The 7,881-nt window shown below is 38.8% G+C and overlaps 1 long non-coding RNA gene across 1 annotated transcript; it reads left to right on the top strand.

The window, feature by feature from the left end:
* Positions 1-3,450: 3,450 nt before the first annotated feature.
* Positions 3,451-4,389, top strand: LOC130732648 (uncharacterized). The gene is made up of 3 exons (XR_009017094.1): positions 3,451-3,817; positions 4,040-4,248; positions 4,374-4,389. It is a non-coding gene; the product is annotated as an uncharacterized LOC130732648 (long non-coding RNA).
* Positions 4,390-7,881: the final 3,492 nt, after the last annotated feature.

Genomic DNA, 7,881 nt, shown 5'->3' with positions numbered 1-7,881 from the left:
TTTCCATGGTTAGCTCCTTATTCACAAAACAAGCTTGATCACAAATCTCTACCATGTGTCTTTCTTGGGTATAGCAGCACTCAAAGTGCCTATCACTGTTTTCATCCTTCCACGGGCAAGTTATACACATCCCGACATGTAAGGTTTGTTGAGAATATTTTTCCTTATTCTTCCTTCTCGGCTCCATCTTCTCATTCAAATTCAAATCCTCCTCTATCCAACTCTGCCCCTCCCACTAATTCTAACCTCTTCCACAAAAATTCAATTCAAACCATCTCATCCTTGCCCCCCCAGCAAAATACGCAACCACCACCAGATCATTTAAACTCAAACTTGACCCTTATCTCTTCTCACAACTCATCATCATCTAATACACATTTAAATCCCCACCATATAATAACAACCTGCCCACATGAACCTAGTCCTTCCTGTGCACGTGAATCTAGTCCTAATCCCATCCTTTCACATTTACAACCCACACCATTATCAACTAATTCCAATAACCATTCTCCATCCCACAATATACGCACAACCTCTCCTGGTGTACCAAGCCATTGCCAATTATCTTCACCACCGACCCCACCTAGCCAATTCCAATTCACTTCACAACCAACTCCTATTCAAACTTCCAATGGTGGCTTATCTATTTTATCCTCACCAACATCCCAAGCAGCAGCGGCTCCTGTGTCCGATAACACTTCAGTTTTGCCACATCATCCAATGATCACCAGATCGAAAAATGGCATTTCAAAACCGAAACAGATACACTTGGCAACTAAATTTCCCATTCCCCCATCAGTGGAGCCTTCCTGTGCTTCTAAGGCAATTAAAGTTCCTGAATGGAAAACAGCCATGAGCGAGGAATTCAATGCGGTCTTGGCTAATGTCACATGGAGTCTTGTACCACCTCAACCTCATAACAATATCATTGGCAACAAGTGGGTGTTTCGCATCAAGCGTAATCCAGATGGCTCTATTAATCGCTACAAAGCCAGGTTGGTTGCAAAAGGCTTCAATCAACTCCCTGGAGTGGACTACACTGACACTTTTAGTCCTGTTGTCAAGCCACAAACAATTAAAATGGTGCTATGTATAGCAATCTCCCGTGGTTGGTCTCTCAACCATATGGATGTCAACAATGCTTTCTTGCATGGGGTAATCTCAGAGGATATTTATATGAGACAACCTTATGGCTTTATCCATCCTCAGTTCCCCAATCATGTTTGTAAATTGCACAAAGCCTTATATGGCCTCAAACAGGCTCCACGGGTTTGGTACCAGGCCCTCAAAGCCTTTCTTTTGGACTATGGATTTCACAATGCTCGTACTGACACTTCTCTTTTTGTCTTCAACCGAGGCCCCACTCTTGTTTATTTTCTTGTGTATGTTGATGATCTTCTGTTGACAGGAAATGATAGCACATTCATTGCACAGTTCCAACAAGCATTGGCATCCAAGTTTTCCCTTAAGAACCTTGGTGTCCCATCACATTTTCTTGGCATTGAGCTTATTCCTACTGCAAGGGGTCTCTTCTTGACACAACATCATTATATTCGGGACCTTCTTCACTCTGTTCAGATGCATGACGCTAAGCCTGTGTCCACTCCAATCTCCACATCTCTCTCACTGGCTTCACCACCAGATTCCTCTACATGTGATGTTACTGCACATAGACGCTCGGTCGGCTCTCTCCAATACTTATCTCTCTCTCGACCAGATATTGCATTTTCAGTGAATAAACTCTCTCAGTCTATGCAGGCTCCCACTGACATTCATTTACAGGCAGCAAAACGAGTGCTTCGTTATCTCAAAGGGACTATTGATCATGGACTTCATCTTGTACGTGACTCTTCATTTCACCTCAATGCTTTCTGTGATGCGGATTGGGCAGGTGATAGCTCTGACAGAAAGTCCACAGCAACATATATAATATACTATGGTTCCAATCCTATCTCTTGGTCTTGCAAGAAACAATCCACAGTTGCCAAATCTTCAACAGAGGCTGAATACAGAACAATTGCATCCACTGCCATGGAACTGTTGTGGTTGCAGCAACTCTTAAAGGAGCTTCATTGTCCTCTCAATGAGAAACCTCTCATTCATTCAGATAATCTTGGTGCAACTTATCTTTGTGCTAATCCGGTTTTCCATTCTCGAATGAAGCACATTGCCATTGATTACCACTTTGTTCGTGATCTCGTCACCAATAAAGAACTTCAAGTTCGACATATTCCATCCTCTCATCAGTTGGCTGATTTGCTCACCAAACCACTGGCTTCGCCACGTCATCATCTTCTCAAATCCAAGATTGGTGTCGTTGCCTCTTCCACCATCTTGCGGGGGCGTGTTGGCATAATCAGTAAAACAGATTGAGTCTGTTACTAACTTTCAAATTCAAATTTAGCATATTCTCTATTGTAACAAGATATTTTCTGTTTTGTATTTGTAATTCAAAATACTCTATTTATACTCATGTAATCTGCACATATTGGAATAAGATAACATTTCTATTGTTCATCTCCTTTCTATAATATGGTGGAGTCATATTTATCTCTTGTTTGTGGGGGCGTCTGGAAATGTAGAAATAACATCCTATTGGACGAAGCGCCTTGGACAGCAACAGAAGCTTGGTGAAGGATATGTCATGACTACGATGAAGCCATTAATTTCCAAGATTCCCCACGAGTTGGAGAAGGAGATTCTTATAGTCATGTTTAGCAACGCCCCCTTCTGGGTTTGTAAAGCCCAATGTGGATGACAGTTACCGAGGGAGGATCACCGCATAGGTGGTGGCTGCCTGGTGCGTGATGATATGGGTCGATGGCTCTTCGATTTCTTTCATGTGATGAGGGAGGTGATGTGTTGATGCAGAAGCCCTTTTGTTGAAGAATGGCTTATCCTTGGCGTGGAACAATGGGCTCATGCAAGTGTTGTGTGAGGTAGATTGCATAGATCTTTTAATTTGTCTTCATGGAGGATGAAGGCACTATGAAGTTTTCATCCATTTTTCATAATATCAAGGAGCTTCTAAACCGAGAGTGGTCAATAGTCACAAACCGTGTCCAGCGAGGTTGCAACATAACAACGGATTAGCTTGCAAGATTTGGTGTCCGTTTCCCATCTTCTGGAATTCAAGTTATGGATGTTCCAAACATTGAGCTCGAGAACCTCTTGAGGGACTTCTTTTTGTTTTGTAGTGATTTTCAGATTTTGTATTAACCGATGTTCAACCATTACTTGTAAATCATTTTAGCATTCATTTAGTGTTTTTTTTTTGAAATACATTCATTTAGTGTTGATATAACGAGGTGCATGCTTGGGTGCCCATAAATTCAGGTGAATGTATGCTACAGGAAGGAGGTGGACGAATAATATATGAACACTTAATATAACAATGACTGACTAGATTCTATTTTACACTATTCATCATATGACCCCAGATGAATTATAGCTTACTAAGTTTGCCCTCAACCTTTTTAAAAATTATGTATGTATGTTTTACCATTGTTAATATAACTTTTTACCATGTATTGAGATTAGGGTGGCTGAATCAAATTCCTGGGTTGTGTTTGTTCTTCCCTTTGCACACCGTGAAGCTTTGTTCGTTCTTCCTTGTGTTTTCCGTTCAGCTGTTTCCTTCCTTGTCTCCGTCGTTCAGCGTCGTGTTCCCTCTCCTTCCATTTGTGGTCTACCCTCAGATGGGCCTCTTCGAGTAGCATATGTGGATGAGGTTTCTTTGGGTAGGGAAAAGACTGAATATTGCTTTGTTCTCGTGAAGTTTGATCAGGAGTTGCAGCGTGAGGTTCGACATCTACAGGTATGTTTGTCTGCTTTTTTCTGTTTGATTTTTATGGGAAATTTGACTTTTATGAACCCTAATTTTTTGAATTTGGGGAAATTTTGAAACCCTAATTTGATTGTTGGTTTCTCTATTCCTTAAGTTTTGTTAGATAACATGTCATAGTTATTTAGTTTTGTTTCATCCCTAATTATTCTTTCACAGAGTGTCCAGCTAATTACTTCTGTCTCTAAACATTAGGATCATTGATTGCTTGCTGCTGTGCGTGTTGAAGAGGATCCTGTTGTTTGAGGCCTTCTGTTTGTGTTCTCTGCCCTATTTTTACTGTGATGTTGCGGGCCTCTCTCTGTTATGTCCCCTGTTATGTTTATTTCCTGTTGTTCACGGTTGTAGCTTGTTTGGGCCTCTGGGTATTATCCCATGTCTTTTTCCTTGTATTTGGTATACTGGTACCTTTCCAGACTATTAATAATATCTTTCTCTTCTAAAAAAAACATTCGGATTATATCCAGTAAACTATATTGTTATTATCTATTATCAAATACATGACGGGTCAATGGTGTGAAATTGCAAGTCTGAACATCGGTGAAACGAGCAGAAAGAGATGAAAAAATTGAATGTTATTTTTTCACCTAGGACTGAATTCAAAAATAGAAGGTACTGGGGTTAGTTTATAATTACACTAAATTTACAGAGTTGATTTAGAGTTTTAAGAAGTCCACAATATTATTAACAAATAATCCAAGTGTAATTTTCCTATTGGTACATGTCACTCATGTATTTGGCCCATGATTTATTTGCTTGTACCAAAGGAAATGCCTAAGATTTTAGTGTCAGATCTGACACAAACAAAACTTATGCTAAATAAACTTGAAGTGTAAGTTTTAATTTTGGCTTTTAGCGTGAGATTTTTTAAGGTAATTTTTTTTGCCTATCTAAAAATGAAGAGGTTTCATACTCTTGTCTTGATTTGTCATGTTTTACTTCTTAATAAACTTTCATATTTTACAATTTAATCTTTTATATTCTAAAAAATTATCTAAAACGTATCACACTCTTACAAGAGCGTGTAATGTAGGCCAAAAAATTTATTTCTTTATATAATGTAAGTTATATATTGTATCATGACTCTCTTTTTTTTTAAATCACAATGAAATTTTGATAAGTATTAAGTGGTGATGAATGATTAGTGACTTCAGTCTTGACTCCAACACATGCAAAGTGATATCACACAACCAACAAGTGCACTCCGATCCACTGTTCCTGTTCTACTTCCATCAAGTCATAGAGTTTTGGATTTGGCCTTTTCAACGGACAAAACTATCACAAGTTGATATGGCCTCCAATGTGGACCGTGCTAAGAAAACGGAACCCTCAGTGTCATGAACTACAGTCTACATAGCCAAATTATAGGTACAAACAAGAAGTTTGTGGACCTTCAAGGAAGCTCAGTTATATATATTTGCAGTTTGGTAAAATAATGGAGAAAATGAGACACGGCAGATAGTGAAGGTTACTTTAATGAGTGACTATTTTTCTAATGTTTGATTTTTCTCTTCCTCTCGCTCCCCACCACTAAGCATAATGGAGGTCCACATACGCACCAATATCCAAGAGTTCAAACGAAAAACAAACTCACCTCTACTGTATTTATTATCAATATACATATGCGTAGAAAATAAAGTACATGAGAAGTGTTTAAAATTTTATTATTTAAAAAAAATTATAATCTATTATATAAATTAACTAAAAATATTTGAAAATTATACGTATTTAATAAAGATGTTATTTTTTCCCGAATGACAGCTTGAGCGGTAAAAGCTGGCGGAAACATTTGGGTTGGGGAGAGGAAGGTCTAAGAATCGATCCCTGAATGATATAATTTATCTTTTCGATATAAAAAAAATGTTTTTAGGATTATAAAAAAATAAATTGGATTAAATTAATTAATTTATAAAAACACAGATATATACTGGAAATTTTCTACTTTAAATGGACTCTAAGTTGAGATAATTAATAGAAAATATTTGAACAGTAGGATTTGGTAAATTAAACTTGTTCTTATTGTTCAGTGTAAGAACAAATTTATTCATTTTATATTTAAGGATGGAAAAAATTTCTTCATAAGACACGTAGAATCAACGAGAGGCTTGAATTTGGCCATCAACTTGGGTGTTGAAGAATATGTAAAAGACAAGCAGCGTACATAATCAGGTCATTCATCTTTGTACTTTCTCTTTTGCCTTCGAATAAATTCAGTCATGCACGACCGGCTATCCTTAGTTTCCCATTTCACTTTCAGTTTTTCTTAAGAGTCTTTCTCACTTTGCTTTATTTTTTCTGCGCGCACTGAACTTTTTATTTATCATAATATCAAAAATATGCATATACTAGCAACTAACAAGTCCTTACTCGCTACTTGGGTTAAGAGGATTCAATTTCTGAGATAGCTAGTGTTAGCTTCTTATTTGAGTTTTGAGAGCCCCTTCTGAACATGTCAAAAACCAAGAGAAAGAGAATAAGGGTTGAATCCTACTCACAAAATTAATGGTGAATGCACCACGAACAAGATGTTGGTTTAAAAATATGCAAAAGCTAGAACTCTGAAAAAAATAATTGTTGGAACTCTAGAAAAAAAAATGGTGAATGCATTGAGTTGGGTTGACCCTAAATTTGTGTTGAGGAAATGCAAGGAAGGCACAACTTGATTCAGACAGTACGATAGAGTGAGAAAACACAAATAAACCACACAGAATCTTTATTCACGCAGTTCGGCCATTTGTGCCTACCTCTGCGGCTATAGAGTAGCTATAGCTCCCTTTATTGATTCTCAATAATCAATTGTGTTTACAATAGCAGTTTCTCTCAACTGCCTAATTGTCTCACACATCTGCAATAGCAGTTTCTCTCAACTGCCCAATTGCTGTGTACCCTCGCACACCGCTGAATTGCGGCGCACTTGCACACCGCCCAATTGCGGCGCACTCCACACACACCTGGTGCACACTAGCACATGGCACACTTTTATTGTTAGAGGTCTTATCTATTTATAGGACACTACTAACTCTAGTATTACAAGATAAGATAATCTAAACATCTTATCTAAACCCATTAGATAAGATAGAGTCTTATCTTAACCCATAAGATAAGATAGAGTCTTATATAAACCCATAAGATAGAATCCCTCTAACCCAATATCACAATCCCCCTAAATCAAATTCAAATAACTGATAAGATATGAGCCAATCCCAACAATCTCCACCTTGGAGAATTCTCGAACCCTCGTGAAGATCAACTACTCAACTCTTGAATCTTGAATCTTGATTTCCAGGATTGTGTTCCCCATTAAATCAAATCCTAATAAACTGAATATTTGGTCTCAAAATAAAATCTGTGGCCCAAGATTTTCCTAATGAGCCAATTCCCAACAATCTCCACCTTAGCGAATTCCAAACTCCCTTGTGATGATCTGTTGCTTCAGTTTCTTGACTTTGATTTTCGGTATTGGTGGTGACTGGCTTGGTCAACATGCTCGTTGCACTCTGGCACTCGAACTTCACCTTACCCAACACCCCGTCCTGTGTCTGTTAGATCCGTCAGTTTCTCCTCTCGCTGACTTCTGCAATCCCCATGGCCTTTATCCGCAGCGGAAGATATCCAACCTCGCACCGCCGTTAGCTCCACCGTGAGAAACGGAACACTCCACCTGACCTCACTGTCAAGGGATACTTTCGGCACACCAGCCTCGGTCCCGTGAACCAGGCGCTCTGATACCAATTGTTGAAGAAAGAAAGGAAGGAACAACTTGATTCAGACAGTAAGATAGAGCGAGAAAGCACGAATAAACCACACAGAATCTTTGTTCACGCAGTTCGGCCAATTGTGCCTACCTCTGCGGCTATAGAGTAGCTATAGCTCCCTTTATTGATTCTCAATAATCAATTGTGTTTACAATAGCAATTTCTCTCAACTGCCTAATTGTCTCACACATCTGCAATAGCAGTTTCTCTCAACTGCCCAATTGTTGTGTACCCTCGCACACCGCCCAATTGCCGCACACACACCTGGTGCACACTAGCACA

The sequence above is a fragment of the Lotus japonicus genome, chromosome 1 (genome assembly GCF_012489685.1).
Source record: "Lotus japonicus ecotype B-129 chromosome 1, LjGifu_v1.2".
Taxonomy (NCBI): domain Eukaryota; kingdom Viridiplantae; phylum Streptophyta; class Magnoliopsida; order Fabales; family Fabaceae; genus Lotus; species Lotus japonicus.
This window is presented reverse-complemented; position numbering and strand designations above follow the sequence as displayed.